Raw genomic sequence first — 20522 nt, 5'->3', positions numbered from 1 at the left:
AACAAACCGTCAACAATAACTGCAGACAATGTCAATACCGTTCTGTTACTCTCTCTTTAACATCGGTTTATCCAAAGCCAATGTGCTCGGCTCTCATTCAATATTGGCTCTGAGCACTATGGGGCTTAACTGCTGTGGTCATCAGTCCCCTAGAACTTACAACTACTTAAACCTAACTAATCTATGGACATCACACACATCCATACCCGAGGCAGGATTCGAACCTGCGACAGTAGCGGCCACGCGGTTCCAGACTGTAGCGCCTAGAACCGCTCGGCCACTCCGGCCGGCCCTCATTCAATATTCACCGTCCTTAAAAACCTCATCGTTCACACAGCTATCATTCACCTCTCACTCCCAGTCACCCCACACAACAATGGGTAATTCACATAGCCTGAAGTCCAAAACAGATGCACTCACACAAAGACATCCAGCGCCCCACCTAGATAGATGGAGTCACCTAAAACAAATACCACTCGTCTTATCTGTCATGCCAGCCGTTGTGGCCGTGCGGTTCTAGGCACTGCGGTCGCAGGTTCGAATCCTGCCTCGGGCATGGATGTGTGTGTTGTCCTTAGGTTAGTAAGGTTTAAGTAGCTCTAAGTTCTAGGGGACTGATGACCTCAGATGTTAAGTCCCATAGTGCTCAGAGCCATTTAACCATATTTATCTCTCATGAGACGCCCATTGTCGAAGGAAAGTGTCGGTTTGTTGCCTGTTACAAACCAAATGAATTTTAATGCGGAATTTTACGTGCTCATTCGATAAATCGGTCCAAACTCTGCAATTCATGGTGACAGTATCTTTGTTTATGTAGTAACCGCTTTTATTACAGTACGATATCCTTAAGACATTTGTTTGTAATACATGCAGTTATTGAATAAAAACGGACTCTGTCGCCATTATTGATATAATCACGCCTGTCGGGACTTAACTAACGATACTAAATAACATTTATCTTCCTATGCTGAGTTACAAAAATGTGAGATCGTTTGTATTGTGACTCCATGACGTATAGGTGTTTAGATTGGCATTTGACGTGTGCTTAGATAGCCGAAGTGATAACTCTTCCATTTCTTCCAGTTTGGTGACGGAGGAATTGTGGACAGGCCTCATAAAATGACCACTGCCCACTTTTCCCCTGGGACAATTCCGTTAAAATGAAAAAAAGCTTTGGCAGAGCACTTGTATGCGAAAGGTAAGGGCCTTGAGTTTGAGTCTCGGTCTGTTGCGAAAAAGAAAGGTTGTTACATCACTTGCCTGCGAAAGGCAAAGGTCCTGACTTCGAGTATATAGTGGTTAAGGCAACTTCTCCTGACAAGTGGGAAATTTGGGCATAAAAATGTTCAAGCTGACACTATTACATATTAACAAGATGTGATCTATTCAATTAGGGTAACGTGATGCTTGTTTTATACATATGTATTAACAGGAAAGACAAGACACAATCAGCAATCATTACTCCAGCGACCTTGGGTAGCAGCCTGCATGGACAAGTGCAGTACTGTTTCTGCTGGAGTAGCGGCTTTTCTTGGAGTTTTACAGTCCCTCTTAACACATGTCGATAAAATAAATATCGCACTATAATAATTTAAAAATGCACTAATGGGGACATAAAATTGTGCTATAAAATAATTGTTTAGCGAATTTATATTTCATCTATCGCAAGTTGTTATCGCTGACGGTGGGGATAAGTGATAAATTCTGCAACTGTCGCTTGGAATCGTCAAAATGGCATCCGCGTCCGTCCTTCAACGTTCGCGAACCGCCACCGGTTGTGGATCGTACTATAGTGCCTAGTTGGTGTGCTAACGCTGTGCTATCACGAGCTGATGTCAGGAACGTGCTGCACGTAGCCGCAAAGAGTGCTTTTCAGCGCTTATAACTGCCTTCACGCTGCGCACGAGAGGCGGTAGACCGCAGCTGTACACAGAGGGCGCTGCACGGCGTCGCGGCCTTTGTATCCCGAAGTGTAATGTCGCCTGAGCACAGTGGCTGCGTCGCTGGCTGTGCACCCAAGTCGCGGCTGGTCGCCTCTGCGAGGGTGGGGGTGAGTGGTTGGGGGGGGGGGGGGGTGAGTTCCGCCCCGAAAGAGGAAAGAAGGAGGCAGCGGGACATACAATCACGGCGCGGGCAGCGACCAGTACGTGAGGCCAATCCTTGAGCGACCAGATGCCACAGCGAGGAAGTTCTCCTCCTCTCGGATGGCAGCGGAGTGCTCTTACCAAAAGATGGCCTCGAGATTGCAGTACTTGTCCGGGTATTTTTGGTATTTCTGACACCCTTAAATACACTGATGCGCCAAAGAAACTGGTATAGGCATGTGTATTCAAATACAGAAATATGTAAACAGACAGAATACAGCGCTGCGGTCGGCTACAACTGTATAAGACAACAAGTGTCTGGCGCATTTGTTAGAACGGTTACTGCTGCTACAACAACAGGTTATCAAGATTTAAGTGACTTTGAACGTGGTGTTGTAGTCGGCTCACGAGCGGTGGGACAGAGATGGTTGAAATGGCTCTGAGCACTATGGGACTTGACACCTATGGTCATCAGTCCCCTAGAACTTAGAACTACTTAAACCTAACTAACCTAAGGACATCACACAACACCCAGTCATCAGGTGGGACACAGATTTTTGCGAGGTAGCGATGAAGTGCGAATTTTCCGGCACGACCATTTCACGAGTGTACCGTAAATATCAGGAATCCGGTAAAACATCCAATCTCCGACATCGCTGAGCCCGGAATAAGATCGTGCAAGAACGGGACCAACGACGACTGAAGAGAATCGTTCAGCGCGACAAAAGCGCAACCTTTCCGCAAATTGCTGCAGATTTCAATGCTGTGCCTGCGAACCATTCAACGGAACATCATCGATATGGGATTTAGGAGTCGAAGTCCCACTCGTGTACCCTTAATGATTGCAATACATGAAGCTTTACGCCTCACCTGGGCCCCGTCAACATCGACACTGGACTGTTGATGGCTGGAAACATGTTGCCTGGTAGGACGTGTTTCGTTTCAAATTGTATTGAGCGGATGGACGTGTAAGGGTATGGAGACAATCTCATGAATCCATGGACCTTGCATGTCAGCAAGGAGCCGGCCTGTGTGGCCGTGCGGTTCTAGGCGCTTCAGTCTGAAACCGCGTGACCGCTACGGTCGCAGGTTCGAATCCTGCCTCGGGCATGGATGTGTGTGATGTCCCTAGGTTAGTTAGGTTTAAGTAGTTCTAAGTTCTAGTTGACTGATGAGCACAGATGTTAAGTTCCATAGTGCTCAGAGCCATTTGAACCATTTTTTGTCAGCAGGGGATTGTTCAAGCTGGTGGAGGCTGTATAATGGTTTTCACCTCTCACGTGAGGATGGATTTGTACTGCTGTTTCAGCCAATGCCGACAACACTTTTTTTTGGTTCATCTGGGCAGCTAGTTGCTCAACAGTTGTACGTCTGTCTGCCTGTACACATCTCCGCAGCCGGTGCTGCACCGCAGCTGCCTTTCCGCCCGCCTTGGATAGTGCCATATTGCTATGCACTGTATACATGGCAATAAGCCAACATTTTACGAACTTAGCCATTTCGGAAATGCTTACATACTTCGCCAGAAAACTTACCACCATGCTGTCTTGGACGTCAATAAATCTCTCCGATTACAAACTACGACAGCAAATGCACAGTTTTCCGCATCCCCCAACACGCTTTATGTAGGGTGGTCAATTGGTAGTGACCTGGCCAAATATCTCACGAAATAAGCAGCAAACGAAAAAACTACATAGAACGAAACTCGTTAAGCTTGAAGGGGGAAACCTGATGGCACTATTGTTGGCCCGCTAGATGGCGCTGCCATAGGTCAAACGGATATCAACTACGTTTTTTTAACAAGAACACCCAATTTATATTACATATTCGTATAGTACGTAAAGAAATATGAAAGTTTTAGTTGCACCACTTTTTTCGCTTTGTGATAGATGGCGCTGTAATAGTCACAAACGTATAAGTACTTGGTATCACGTAACATTCCGCCAGTGCGGACGGTATTTGCTTCGTGATACATTATCCGTATTAAAATGGACCATTTACCAATTGCGGGAAAGGTCGATATCGTGTTGATGTATGGCTATTGGGATCAAAATGCCCAACGGGCGTGTGCCATGTATGTTGCTCGGTATCCTGGACGACATCACCCAAGTGTCCGGACAGTTCGCCGAACAGTTACGTTATTAAAGGACACAGGAAGTGTTCAGCTACATGTAAAACGTCAACCACGACCTGCAAAAAATGATGATGCCCAAGTAGGTGTTTTAGCTGCTGTCACGGCTAATCCGCACATCAGTAGCAGACAAATTGCACGACAATCGGGAATATCAAAAAGGTTGGTGTTGAGAATGCTACATCAACATCGATTGAACCCGTACCATATTTCTATGCACCAGGAATTGCATGGCGACGACTTTGAACGTTTCGTACAGTTCTGCCACTGGGCACAAGAGAAATTACGGTACGATGACAGATTTTTTTGCATGATTTCTATTTAGCGACGAAGCGTCATTCACAACAGCGGTAACGTAAACCGGCATAATATGCACTATTGGGCAACGGAAAATCCACGATGGCTGCGTCAAGTGGAACATCAGCGGCCTTGGCGGGTTAACGTATGGTGCGGCATTATGGGAGGAAGGATAATTGGCCCCCATTTTATCGATGGCAATCTAAATGGTGCAATGTATGCTGATTTCCTACGTAATGTTCTGGCGATGTTACTACAAGATGTTTCATTGCGTGACATAATGGCGATGTACTTCCAACATTATGGATGTCGGGCACATAGCTCGCGTGCGGTTGAAGCGGTATTGAATAGCATATATCACCACAGGTGGATTGGTCGTCGAAGCACCATACCATGGCCCGCACGCTCACCGGATCTGACGTCCCCGGATTTCTTTCTGTGGGGAAAGTTGAAAGATATTTGCTATCGTGATCCACCGACAACGCCTGTCAACATGCGTCAACGCATCGTCAAGGCATGTGCGAACATTACGGAAAGCGAACTACTCGCTGTTGAGAGGAATGTCGTTACACCTATTGCCAAATGCATTGAGGTGGACGGACATCATTTTGAGCATTTATTACATTAATTTGGTATTTACAGGTAATCACGCTGTAACAGCATGCGTTCTCAGAAATGATAAGTTCACAAAGGTACATGTATCACATTGGAACAACCGAAATAAAATGTTCAAACGTACCTACGTTCTGTATTTTAATTTAAAAAAACTATCTGTTACCAACTGTTCGTCTAAAATTTTAAGTCATATGTTTGTGATTATTACAGCGCTGTCTATCACAAAGCGAAAAATGTGGTCCAACTAAAACATTCATATTTATTTACGTACTACAGGAGCATGTAATAAAAACGGGGGTTCCTGTTTAAAAAAAACGTAGTTGATATCCGTTTGACCTATGGCAGCGCCATCTAGTGGGCCAACCATAACGTTATCTGGTTTCCCCCTTCAAGCTAGTCGAGTTTCGTTCTTTGTAGTTTTTTCGTTTGACGATTATTTCGTGAGATATTTGGCCCGGTCACGATCAATGAACCACCCTGTATACCTTCCGCAGCTAATGCTCCCACCTGCCGTCTGCGAGTGGTTATCACAATTTGACGTCGAACACAGACGGTGCTCACATTAATGTGACTGGACGGTGTAGAAGGAGTGAACAGCGTCAGATGTTGACAATCACCGTTCAGGACACGGCGATACTACGTACTCGTGTGAGACAGCGTTATCAGCTCCTGACGTAGCTGGAAAGGGGCCTCATTGTGAATCTATACTCAGCCGGCTGGTCGAATCGTGTAATATTCAGATCTGTGGAAGATTTGCATATGACACCAGACTGATGTTGGCCTGCGTGGGAAGGTGAGGGTAGGCTAACTCGTCATCAAGTCAACACCTCCAACCAGCACACATCTTCCCACCTGGACCTACCTCCTGGGAATAACAAATGGAATCCCTGCAACATTCTGTTCCATCCCGTATCGTTGCTTGGAGACTTGTGGCAGTCAGACTAGATAATTACCGTCCCATGAGTAAGCTGCCGTTAACGCACAACACAAACGGCTACGAGGGAAGCACCGATCCTGATGAACGACGTCGCATTGTGTTCAGTGATGAATCGTCATCATGCACAGCCCGGACAACCATCGTCACATGGTTTGGCGGCGGTCTAGGGAGGCAACCCGTTCTTTCAGTGTTTTGGTGAGGCGCACCGGTGTCACTCCTGGAATCATGGTAAGGGGAGGGGAACATCGGGTATGACTGCAGATCATGGTTGGTAGTGAATAAGGGAACACTGCTGCCGCAAGAGCTATGTCACGGACAAAACGCACCCCAGTGTGTTACATCACATGTGACAGTATGGTGGTGCCATTTTTCAGCAAGACAATGCTGGTCTATACTTGGTGCGCGTCACTATGAACTATGTGCATATTGGTGAGGTATTCCCGTGGCGAGGAGATTCCCCGGATCTGTCACCTATAGATCGTACACCGGACCAGTTCAGACGTCACGTCCGTCGCAGTACCAGAACACAGGATAACAGGAATTAGTTACAACAGTTGTGGACCAGCATGTCTCAGGAGAGGATACAACGTATTTTTGACTGGCTTCCCAAATGATTCAATGCGGGCATCCAGGACGGAGAAGGTGCCACGTCATATTGATTAACGGGCTCATAATGTCAATCAAGTTCTTCACATTTGTGCCCAGCGGGGTGGCGCAGTGGTTAGGACACGGGACTGGCATTCAGGAGGACGTCGGTTCAAACCCGCGTCTCTCCTTCCAGATTTAGGACTTCGGCCGTAGTGGCCGAGCGGTTAAAGGCGCTACAGTCTGGAACCGCACGACCGCTACGGTCGCAGGTTCGAATCCTGCCTCGGGCATGGATGTGTGTGATGTCCTTAGGTTAGAACTACTTAAGTTCTAAGTTCTAAGGGACTTATGACCACAGCAGTTGAGTCCCATAGTGCTCAGAGTCATTTGAACCATTTAGGACTTCCGTGATTTCCCTGAGTCGGTTCAGGCAAATGGCGGGATGGTTGCTTTGGAAGGGCAGGCCCGATTTCCTTCACCACCCTTCCCCAATCAGAGCTAGCGCTCCGTCTCTAATGACCTCTGTTCAGTAACCACTGAACTTATATCTCGCCCTGTGAAATTTCGAGTCCTCCTCCCGTTCTGGGTGCTTTACATTTCCGTCAGGCGGGATATTTAATTAAAGTGCTAAGTTTTGATATATCGTGACTTTGTGTTTGGAAAGTAAGGCGCTTGACGAAACCACTCAATTAGTTTCAACTATGTTAACAGAAAATTATCTGTGTAACATTTGAAGCTAAACTTCAAAAATTAATTTTATTTACGGATTCTACCGTCACGTCTAGGTAGAAAACTTAAATATTTACGGTTGAACAGCAAGTGAAGTGTTTTCGTTCTACTGACTTCAGCTTACTGAGCCATCTGCAGGAAACAACTGACTAGCGTCTGTAAGGGACACTACCTCCTAGGCAACCAAACATTATAGCCAAAGATACATTCCATTTGCGCAGAATGTTGTACACCAAACATGTTTTTCACCATTGTAAATTTCACGTTACGTAAGAGACAGTATTAAACACAGGAAACATTAAAATACACATTAGTACAGTAATACAGATTATATGGTTGTGGTGCTATAACCATCTAACCTATAGTACTGTAATGTTGCGTATTTTATTATATATGTACACGAGTACGCAGTATCGCCGTATCCTGAACGGTGATGGTCAACATCTGACGCTGTTCACTCCTTCTACACCGTCCAGTCACATTAATGTGAGCGCCGTCTGTGTTCGACGTCAAAGTGTGATAACCACTCGCAGACGGCAGGTGGGAGCATTAGCTGCGGAAGGTATACAGGGTGGTCCATTGATCGTGACCGGGCCAAATATCTCACGAAATGAGCGTCAAACGAAAAAACTACAAAGAACGAAACTCGACTAGCTTGAAGGGGGAAACCAGATAACGCTATGGTTGGCCCGCTAGATGGCGCTGCCATAGGTCAAACGGATATCAACTACGTTTTTTTTAAACAGGAACCCTCTTTTTTATTACATGCTCCTGTGAGGTGAAGGCAGCAGACAATCAAATAGGTAAAAAGACTAGGCCTAGTATAAATCCTTGGACAACACAAGAGATATTGAATTTAACTGATGAAAGGAGGACATTTAAAAATGCAGCAAATGAAACGGGTGAGAGGGAATACAAACATCTAACAAATTAGATTGGTAGGAACTGCGAAATTGCTAAGCAGGAATGGCTACAGGACAAATGTCAGTATTTAGAATCGTATTTCACTAGGGGAAGATAGACATTGCCTACAGAAAAATTAAAGAGGCCTTTGGGGAAAAGAGAAGCAAATGTACGAATATCAAGAGCATAGATGGTAAACCGGTCCTAAGCAAAGAAGGGAAAGCTGAAAAGTGGATGGAGTATGTAGGTTGTCTATAAAAGGGAGATGAAACTGAAGGCATTAGTATAAAAAGGGAAGTGGACGTAGATGATGATGAGACGGGAGGTGTGATACTGCGAGAAGAATTTGGCAAAGTTCTGAAAGATCTAATTCGAAACAAGATCCCAGGAGTAGACGATATTCCGCCAAAATTACTGATAGTCTTGAGAGAACCAGTCATTACAGAACTCTTCCATCTGGTGAGCAAGATGTATGAACAGGGAAATACCTTCAGACTTCAAGATGAGTGTGATCATTCCAATTCCAAACAAAGCAGTTGCTGACAGATGTGAAAATTACCAACCTGTCGGTTTAGTAAGTCATAGTTGGAAGATACTAACACGAACTCTTCTCGGAATAATGAGAAACTGGGAGAAATACACCACGGGGAAGATCAGTTTGTATTCTGGAGAAATGTAGAAAGACGTGAGGCAATATTAACCCTGCGACTCATCTTAGAAGATAGGTTAAGAAGAGGCAAACCTACAGTTATAGCGTTGGTAGACTTAGGGAACGCTTATCACAATGTTGGCTGGAATACCATCTTTGAAATTCTGAAGGTAGGAAGGGTAGAATACAGAGAGCGAAACGCTATTTACAACTTGTACAGAAACAAGACGGCGGTAATAAGAGTTGCTGGGCATGAAAGGGAAGCAATGGTTAAAAAAGGAGTCAGATAGGGTTGCACCCTATCCCGATGTTATTTAGTCTGTACACTGATGAAGCAGCAAAGGAAACCAAAGAAATATGTGGAATGGGAACTGAGGTTCAGAGGGAAGAAACAGAAACTTTGAGGTTTGCCGATGACATCGTAATTCTATCAGAGACAGAAAAGGACTTGGAAGAGCAGTTAAACGGAATGGATTGCGGCTTGAAAAGAGGATATAAGATGAACTTCAACAAAAGCAGAACAAGGATAATGGAATGTAGTGGAATTAAATCAGGTGATGTTAAGGGAATTAGATTAGGAAATGAGACACTTAAAGTTGTAGATGAGTTTTGTTATTTGTGCAGCAAAATAACTGATGATGGCAGAATAGGTAGGATGGCAAAGGCAAGAAAAGCATTTCTGAAGAAGAGAAGTCAAATAATAACGAATATAGATTTAAGTATTAGGAAATCTCTTTTGAAGTTATTTGTCTAGAGTGTAGCTATGTATGGAAGTAAAACATGTACGATAAACAGTTTAGATAAAAAGAGAATAGAAGCTTTCGGAAGGTGGTGCTACAGAAGAATGCAGAAGATTATACGTGTCGATCATGTAACTGATGAGAAGGTACTGAATGGAATTGAGGAGACAAGAAATTCGTGGCACAACTTGAAAAAAGAAGGGATCTGTTGATAGGACACATTCTGAGATATCAAGGGATCACCAGTTTAGTATTTGAGGCAAGTGTGTGTGTAGGAGCGGGGGTAAAGCTCGTAGAGGGAGCCCAAAAGATGAATAGAGTGAGCAGAGTAAGAAAGATGTGGATTGCAGTAGTTATTCTGAGATGCAGAGCCTCGCAGAGGATAGAGTAGTATGAAGACCTGCATCAAACCAGTCTCCGGACTGAAGACCACCACAACAACAACTGTGAGGTCGAGACATTGGTTGAAAACTGTCTAACTGAGCACTAGTCACTCGGGCTGTGTAACGAACATGTTTTACGTTGTAAATAACGGTTTACACAATGGACAATATTAAGTAAAGTACACGTTTGGCACACAGAGATTGTGTCTTTCGTTATCATATTTGGTAGCCTAAGAACCAGTGTCCCTATCGGACGCTAGTCAGCTGTTCAATGAAGATGGTCTAATGAACCGAAAAATAGTTTGAAATAAACAGAATTCAGAAGAACCAAAACAGTTTACTTGTTATTCGACCTTTAAATTCTAAAATTAAATTTTCTATGTAATGGAAATAAACAGTAGAAATAAAGTATCAGCCAACGGAGTAATGTAGTTCTGACAGTCAGTGTGAGAGCTAGACGGTGTGACACTGGGTACATTTCTGGTGACTCATGCAAACAGCGGCGCCATTTGCGAGCGAACGACAGCAACGGTAATGCCGTGGGGTGAAGCGCTGCACGAGTGCCATGTAGCCACGTGTTCCGTTTCCCAGAGCGGACATTTGGATTTAGGCTGGCATAATGCGAGTTCAGTACAAATGTCAGGTTTGGGAATGCTACAACATGTCCTGCACACGCACCTCCCGTGTGCTGTCGATGCTCCACTGCACCCGATTTCGTTAGCGCACGAATAATGGATATCGTGTTCCGCTCACCCGAACAGATGCTAGCGGCCATAACGTGGGATTGAACCTGATACCTCCTTCGAATGTTGCCGAATCAGAGAAGATACTCAGCAAATACAGTGTGTACAGAAACTCAAACTGATATCTTACTAAGCAAACGTAGGGCATCAAGAGCACCTCGTATAACTGTCAGAGGCTTCTATTGACCTGCATGAAATATGATCTTTCCGTTAACAGTTAGTCCTCTGAAAACAGGCTGCAAATACCGGGTGGTTGTAATTAAAGTGCAGCTCACACGGGGATCCAGTACAGGCTGTAGTTATCGTGTGGCAGCGAAACTTGGTAGATACGCTAATGCGTTAACGCCGAACCGATTTACGTTGGAAAACAAATTAGTTCCAGTTGCGCCCACCAGATGAAAATATTGCGCTGTACACTGTTTGTATGATATTATGACATCCAAGCTGCCATTTGACAAGCCGTAAGTGAGTGTACAGTATGGCTATCGGGAATAGACCGTGCGCTGTTAGAGAAATTGTTTTATGTGAATGGTAGCATTTACAGTTTTTCACTGAGTGACTATCGCCGACTGAAAAGACAGAAAGAGGCCTCATGTCGTTAAATGGTTCAAAGAAGATGATGATATGGAATTCGGAAACACGTGTGAATTTGGTGTGGCACCTGGAAGAGAAACGTGTCCTATCCCGCAGGTAGTTCTTGACGAGGTTGCTGTTGCTGTAACTGATCATGCAGCACGTGCCTCAGAACAGAACGTTTTGTGCTCTGTATTATACTGGTACCTGTACAAGGTGCAGACGGTCCAGAAATTATTGCCTTTATATGAAGATGTCACTTCTACTCGTCTCATTGCGTATATTTTCAAGTTACCCTCTGTACTATAGTGTAGCAGAAATTATTGCCTTTGTAGGAAGATGTCACTTCTGTTCGTCTCATTGCGTATATTTTCAAGTTACCCTCTGTACTATAGTGTAGCAATTCTTTCAACGTATAGTCCAAGCGTCATCGAGCCATGTTGCATAGCAGAGGCACATCATGCGAAAGTAGCTTTCGCCCTTAAGTTTTGCATACCAGTATGTCCTTCCCTATGAACCATGGACCTTGCCGTTGGTGGGGAGGCTTGCGTGCCTCAGCGATACAGATGGCCGTACCGTAGGTGCAACCACAACGGAGGGGTATCTGTTGAGAGGCCAGACAAACGTGTGGTTCCTGAAGAGGGGCAGCACCCTTTTCAGTAGTTCCAGGGGCAACAGTCTGGATGAAAGACTGACCTGGCCTTGCAACACTAATCAAAACAGCCTTGCTGTGCTGGTACTGCGAACGGCTGAAAGCAAGGGCAAACTACGGCCGTAATTTTTCCCGAGGGCATGCAGATTTACTGTATTGATAAATGATGATGGCGTCCTCTTGGGTAAAATATTCCGGATGTAAAATAGTCCCCCATTCGGATCTCCGGGTGGGGACTACTCAAGAGGACGTCGTTATCGGGAGAAAGAAAACTGGCGTCCTACGGATCGAAGCGTGGAATGTCAGATCCCTTAACCGGGCAGGTAGATTAGAAAATTTAAAAAGGGAAATGGATAGGTTAAAGTTAGATATAGTGGGAATTAGTGAAGTTCGGTGGCAGGAGGAACAAGACTTTTGGTCAGGTGAATACAGGGTTATAAATACAAAATCAAATAGAGGTAATGCAGGAGTAGGATTAACAATGAATAAAAAAATAGGAGTGCGGGTAAGCTACTACAAACAGCATGGTGAACGCATTATTGTGACCAAGATAAACACGAAGCCCACGCCTACTACAGTAATACAAGTTTATATGCCAACTAGCTCTGCAGATGATGAAGAAATGTATGTTGAGATAAAAGAAATTATTCAGGTAGTGAAGGGAGACGAAAATTTAATAGTCATGGGTGACTGGAATTCGACAGTAGGAAAAGGGAGAGAAGGAAACATAGTAGGTGAATATGGATTGGGGCTAAGAAATGAAAGAGGAAGCCGCCTGGTAGAGTTTTGCACAGAACATAACTTAATCATAGCTAACACTTGGTTCAAGAACCATGAAAGAAGGTTGTATACATGGAAGAATCCTGGAAATACTAGAAGGTATCAGATAGATTATATAATGGTAACACCGAGATTTAGGAACCAGGTTTTAAATTGTAAGACATTTCCAGGGGCAGATGTGGACTCTGACCACAATCTATTGGTTATGAACTGTAGATAAAAACTGAAGAAACTGCAAAAAGGTTGGAATTTAAGGAGATGGCACCTGGATAAACTGAAAGAACCAGAGGTTGTACAGAGTTTCAGGGAGAGCATAAGGGAACAATTGACAGGAATGGGGGAAGGAAGTACAGTAGAAGAAGAATGGATGGCTCTGAGGGATGAAGTAGTGAAGGCAGCAGAGGATCAAGTAGGTAAAAAGACAAGGGCTAGTAGAACTCCTTGAGTAACAGAAGAAATATTGAATTTAATTGATGAAAAAGAGAAAATGTAAAAATGCAGTAAATGAAGCAGGCAAAAAGGAATACAGACGTCTCAAAAATCAGATCGACAGGAAGTGCAAAATGGCTAAGCAGGGATGGCTAGAGGACAAATGTAAGGATGTAGAGGCTTATCTCACTAGGGGTAAGATAGATACTGCCTACAGGAAAATTAAAGAGACCTTTGGAGAAAAGAGAACCACTTGTATGAATATCAAGAGATCAGATGGAAACCCAGTTCTAAGCAAAGAAGGGAAGTCAGAAAGGTGGACGGAGTATATAGAGGGTCTATACAAGGGCGATGTACTTGAGGATAATATTATGGAAATGGAAGAGGATGTAGATAAAGATGAAATGGGAGATACGATACTGCGTGAAGAGTTTGACAGAGCACTGGAAGACCTGAGTCGAAACAAGGCCCCGCGAGTAGACAACATTCCATTAGAACTATTGATGGTCTTGGTAGAGCCAGTCCTGACAAAACTCTACCAACTGGTGAGCAAGATGTACGAGACAGGCGAAATACCCTCAGACTTTAAGAAGAATATAATAATTCCAGTCCCAAAGAAAGCAGGTGTTGACAGATGTGAAAATTACCGAACTATCACTTTAATAAGTCACAGCTGCAAAATACTAACACGAATTCTTTACAGACGAATGGAAAAACTTGTAGAAGCCGACTTTGTGGAAGATCAGTTTGGATTCCGTAGAAATATTGGAACACGTGAGGCAGTACTGACCTTACTACTTACCTTAGAAGAAAGATTTAGGTTAGGAAATGAGACACTTAAAGTAGTAAAGGAGTTTTGCTATTTGGTAGCAAAATAACTGATGATGGTCGAAGTAGAGAGGATATAAAATGTAGACTGGCAATGGCAAGGAAAGCGTTTCTGAAGAAGAGAAACTTGTTAACGTCGAGTATAGATTTAAGTGTCAGGAAGTCGTTTCTGAAAATATTTGTATGGAGTGTAGCCATGTATGGAAGTGAAACATGGACGATAAATAGTTTGGACAAGAAGAGAATAGAAGCTTTCGAAATGTGGTGCTACAGATGAGTGCTGAAGATTAGATGGGTAGATCACATAACTAATGATGAAGTATTGAATAGAATTGGGGAGAAGAGGAGAATGTAGCACAACTTGACAAAAAGAAGGGACCGGTTAGTAGGGCATGTTCTGAGGCATCAAGGGATCACAAATTTAGCAATTTAGGACAGCGCGGATGGTAAAAATCGTAGAGGAAGACCAAGGCATGAATACATTAAGCAGATTCAGATGGATGTAGGTTGCAGCAAGTACTGGGAGATGAAGAAGCTTGCACAGGATAGGGTAGCATGGAGAGCTGCATCAAACCAGTCTCAGGACTGACCACAACAACAACAACCAGTATGTATAAACTGCGATAACCAGATGCAATAGTGAACTCGGGCAACAGTATCTGATGTGCAGAATGGATCACTGTCATTGCATTCTATGGATTCGGCTTCGTTACAGCACGGCTCTATTGCCAAACACCGCAATGGTTTCCTCGCACTTCATACGAAATCTGCTCCTAGCCCTGCCAAAGCCGGAGAACCCCTCGGATGACATGAGATGGACGGATCCGGCCTTCTTGTTAACTTACTGGTTACTCCCCAATGTGGGACACAGCGGTTGCGTCGTATTTGAGAAACCCTTCGAGAGTGTGAACCAGAACAAACAATAAAGATGAGGCAACGTATACGATTATACAATACGACGTTATCTGACAAGCAGTTTCATGTAAGAAATTATGTTGTCGCCATTATTGGGCTAAGTCAGTTTGAATTTCATACTCACACGGAGATACCGATGAGTGTTTGCTATTATTATAGTGCCACTGTTATACTTCCAGAGTAGGCTTAAGTGATACAGAATGATCAAATACATTTTTCTATCGTATCTTTGACAAAATTTGGTCACTGAATCTTAGACTAGGGAGCAGTCCCTGAAGAATTTCTCGGTATTAATCATTTCTGAATGAAAATAAATCGTTTTCAAAACCCAAGCATCGTATTTTTGTGTATTCCATTATTACTACCGCTTTTTCTACGACCACCGCCGAGGCCGAAACCACCGAATCTTATGGGAACTGTGTTAAATTAAGGTAGTGTATCAGCTTTTTCCAAACAAGATTTCGTAATCATTTGTAAATTTTGGATATACTACCAGAAATTTTGACTTAACTTCATTGTAACATAACCATGTGATGATTAAATAATATAGATACATGGAATATATCGATTCATTATGACAGGTTCCTTTTTAGAATTCTGTCATACTTGTATGTGATGAATATCGGACGAATTCTACATACAAATTCCCAGTATACCGAATCTTACGTGGACTTGATAATGGTAGGGTGAGTCCAACTGGACTTCTGCTAACTATTACATTCAGTGAACAGATTGTAATCATTCCACAATAAAGATATCTGAATACTCTCTGGCTGTGCCGCTCTGATTGCATAGACATTCCTTCAAGTCTTAGCCAATATTTTTGTGTAGGTCGAGGAGATCAGTTATGTGGTAAGACTCTCTTCCTTCCGGATGTTATAAAACATATTTAAAGTTCAACCTGTCCGTAGGAAATGACTGTAAGCAAATGTTCCTATTTACACCGCCTGTTCTTAGTTATGTTCTGACTGAAGAAAATACATTATGAAGCTATTACAGTAAAAACATAAATTTACAAATCGCAGGAATGCAGTTGTGGTTGAAGCCGCATGGAGTGATCTAAATGATAACATTTAATAAAATGCCGATGAAATGGAGGAAGTAGGTGACAGTTACGTTAACATTTTGCCTGCTGTGTCAGGGAATAGGTTCTTGGATATGTAAGTGATTCGAATATTTTTAAGTTGTCCTGGACGACGACTGTTGATCAGGGACCAAGGTATCGTCAGAAGTGCACAAGGGAAGTATGGCAGGGCCGCTCATGTTCTCCTCACACACAAATGCTCTAACGGACAGGTCGAGCAGCAATCTGCGAATGTTTACTGTTGAAGCTGCTGTTTACGGGAGACAATCGTCATTTACTAACTTCAGGAAGATCCAGAGCGACTTCGGCAGAATTTCTATTTGGTATGATGAATGACAGCTTGCTCTAAATGTGGACAATTGTAAAATATTTTGTATCATTAGGGAAAACTCATGAATGTTCGAGTGTAGTATCAGCGGTATACTGCTGGAGACAGACACTATGCAATACATAGTCTAAACGTTGCGCAGGTAATTGAAATGTTGCGAGCATGCAAGGACTGTAGCACGGAAGACGAATGCTCGACTTCGGTTTATTGGGAGAATCTTAGGAAAGTGCAGCTCAACTATAAAGGGAACCGCGTGCTACCCATTCTTAACCACTGCACGAATGTTACGGTTCCCCACCAAGACGGATTAAGAAAGACATCGAAGCTATTCAGAGCCCTGTCGCTAGATTTGTTACCTGTAGTTTCGAAAACACGCGAGTATTACGGAAATGCTCCGTGTAGTTAAATGTGAATGTCTGGAAGAACGAAAAGTTCCTTTGATGAAGTACTATTGAGAATGTCCAGAGAACCGAAATTTGCGACAAACTGCAAAACGAGTCTACCGCCACCGAAGTATGTCTTGCTTAAAGACCGCGAAGACAAGGTAAGAGAAATTTGGGTTTGTACAGAAGCAAATAGACGGTCTTTTCCCATCGCACCATTTACGAGTAGAACAGGAAAGGGAAAGATTAGCAGTGGTACAAGCTGTCTTTCTACAGCTGTACACTTTTTTAATTAACATTTTAATTTGATAATAAATATAGATCTTCCGCTACGTACTTATCTGTTCTACAATGGCGATCGAAGTCTTTTGTACTTAACAAAATTTGTGTCATTCTAATCTTCAAAGGCCATTTTTTTCTAGTTTTTAATTGTTCTGTTTTTGGGCATTGATGTCCAAACACTGACCTTCAAAACTTATAAGTATGAAGAAAATCGAAAACAGCAGACCACAAGGTCTCCTTGCTAGTGAAATACGAGAGACTGGATAAAAGGAGAGTGTGAGGAAAGGAAGGAGAACTACGTGGGTTGGTGTAGTGTTATCCTTCATCTGAATAAACTGTAGCACTGTGAATACTAACCGGATGTCTATTCTTTTCAATACTCATGATATCGCAGTTAATCGAAAATACCTCGCGAGTTAATCGAAGTAATATTTCAACCGTCCTGTCGTGTCTGTTCACAGTTTGCGGATTCGCAGGCGCCCCGACCGAGTTTCATTATGCAACCCGCATAGCATATCGGCCGAATGAGCTGCCGCGCTTGCAGGTGCTCCCGTAAGACCACCTCCCTACGCACACAGCAGGCGACGTACTGGGATGTTATCGAATTCTGCACTGCTAAATGACGAGGGACAAACACTGGCGGAGCACTTGCCTCCCACATCTGCAATGCTTGCAGAGGCAGACCTCGTACGTGGAAATGAGGCACGGGGAGCCTCGGCAAATGAATCCAAACGTAATTAACCAAGTTCTGAATTGCGCACTAACTGTGTCTGTGCTAATTCACGGTTAACTACGTTTACGGTGTTAGGCACATTCGTATCACTGCCTGCGGCAAGTGCAAAACGTTTCTAATGTCAGATGATGGATGTCACCATGCTATGCGTCATTATCAAAGGAAATATTAAGCAGCACAACAAGTATCTACGAAATAAATGAGCTATGAACAAATTTGGTATTGGACAAACTCGGATATATATTCAAATTTATCATAGATCTCACGAATTAGAGGTCCATTTCATACATAATATTATTCAGCTTCTATTCTTGCGCTTTCCTAATTAGCCCAATTGTTTCATTTTCCATCACAACATTGCGAATCTAACATTTAAAAGCTATTCCTTCGTTTCGATTTTCTTCCTGACATGAAGAGGCATGCCACTGATGAAACTAAGCTGATCATCGAACTGAGAATGTTTTCTTTCACTCGATGTTGTTTTTAACGCCAGACATTAATTAATAAGATAGCGTTCCATGGAAGTCGAGCGTGGGGCCTACGATATGGAACTCAGCACTGTTTTATGAGACGGCGATGGGATGCACCTACATGTATACGCCACACCACAAGGGAAGAGTGTGTGGAGAGGAACATTTTTGTGCTTCTATTGCATGTATCAGACATAACATTATGAACACCAACCTACTATCGCCCATGGCGACAAATGACTGCTAGTCACACACAAGTACAGTGCATGAAGTGAACGTGCTGTCCGTGGGCCGAATGGGGAAGGCGCCAGATCTATCTGAGTTTGACCGATGGCAGATTGTGATTGCTCGGTATGAGCATTCGGAAACTGCACGGCTTGTCTGGTCTTCGAGGAGTGCTGTGGCGAGTGCCTTCGATATGTGGCGAAACCAAGGTCGTGGGGTTGAGCGGTCACCTCTCATTACACATGTTTTAAGTAAGGCAGACTAATTAAACATGATAGGCGGCGAACTGTGGTGGAACTAACATCAGAGTTTAATGCTGGGCAGAGTACAAGTGTGTCTGAACACACATTGCACCGAACACGGCTAGCGATGGGCCTCCACAGCCGACGATTCATGCATGTGCCGATGCTGACACCACGACATCGGCAGTACCACTGAAATTGGCACATGACCATCGGCACTGGACGTCGGCACAGTGTCAGGCGTTGCATGGTCTGATAGATCTCGGTACCCCTTCTTCGTGGTGATGGGAGGGCGCAAATCCTTCGTCTTCCAGGGGAACGACTCTTTGACATTTGACACTTGAGCTGCCGGACGGAGACAAGCTGGCAGAGGCTCTAGTGGACGTCCATGTATCTAGTGAAGCTTGTGCAAGGCAACACGACGGGGAAGGAGTATCGTAAACTGTCTACAGATCACATACAACGCTTCAAGGCGATCGTGTTTCCCAACGGCAGTGGCAGTTTTCAACAAGATAATGCGCCCTATTACAAGGCCAGCAGTGTGATGGAGAGGTTCGAGGAACAAAGTGGTGAGTTCCAGTTGATACGCTGGCCTCTTCAACGCACCATATCTGAACCACATTAAACATATCTAGGATGTGTTTGAACGTAGGGTGAGAGCTCATCGTTCCTCTCCACGGAATTTATGGGAATTAAGTGTTTTGTGTGTGCAGATGGTCTCTTTGGTTCCAGGCCACAAACCGTCGCCGCTGTTATTCATACAAAGGGTGAACATACCAGCTATTAGGTAGGTGGTCACAATGTAAAATTCTAGCTGATCAGCGTACTTCAACCTTCGCTCTTCCATTCAAGAATGGAGCGAGTGCAGAATGACTTTTGAAAATGTATGTTTGTAGTGCCACGCTGATTTACTTAGCGGCAGATGGGAAGAGGCAAAATGTTGCTTGATATGCTTTTAAAAGTGAGTTCTGAACAATTACACGGTAAACTTCTCTTTGAAGTACAACGTTACATTTTTGCGTCTGCCAGTGTTATGGAATCTCGCGCTTACTAAACGAACCTTCCTCTTTGGAGCTTCTGTATATCCTCTACTAATTTCATGGAAGAAAAGTCTCAGGTTACCGAGAAATAGTCTAGAATCTAACAACGAGAGTTCTGTAAATCACTTCTTTCCTAAATGCTGCATGTTTCCTTAGGATTTTTCGAATAAATTTTAGCCTGAGTTTCGCTTTTTCTACCACTTTTTATCAGCGATACAGTAAAAGGGCGCTCCAGTAAAACATTGGTTAACACGTACAGTAATGGGCCCAAACTTAATAGCTTGTTGGTGCGCCTTTGGAACTTCATGCACCAGACATGCTGCATGGCATGGATTATAGATGTATTCGCAGATATGCATAACCATATATCAGCTTACAGGTCACGGAATTCCTGTAATTTACAGGCAGGTGGATTGATATATCAGCTCACAGGTCACGGAATTCCTGTAAATTACGGGCAGGTGGATTGTAGGCGCGAAACTGGCGCCCGACACTTTGCACAGGTGTTCCATCGGGTTCAGATCAGGCGAATTTGGTTCCACCAAGGCCTCAATGTGTGTTTGTTCAGTATCACGTTCATGAAAACACTGCAACACGATTATGGCACTGGCGTACCGGCAGTTGTCCTACTGGAAGATGCCACTGTGGCCCGAGAAGGCATCAACCATGAAGGATGCAGGCGGTACGCAATAGTGTCCACGTAGTCCAAAAATGTCAAGGTATCTTTCATTACCACCGCAGATCCAATGGAAGGTCAAG

General features: G+C 43.8%; 1 protein-coding gene across 1 annotated transcript in view; it reads right to left on the bottom strand.

The window, feature by feature from the left end:
- Window positions 1–20522, bottom strand: part of LOC124620058 (KH domain-containing, RNA-binding, signal transduction-associated protein 2-like) — a 328914-nt gene that overhangs the window by 6384 nt on the left and 302008 nt on the right. The window lies entirely within an intron of this gene.

The sequence above is a fragment of the Schistocerca americana genome, chromosome 6 (assembly GCF_021461395.2).
Source record: "Schistocerca americana isolate TAMUIC-IGC-003095 chromosome 6, iqSchAmer2.1, whole genome shotgun sequence".
NCBI lineage: Eukaryota > Metazoa > Arthropoda > Insecta > Orthoptera > Acrididae > Schistocerca > Schistocerca americana.
This window is presented reverse-complemented; position numbering and strand designations above follow the sequence as displayed.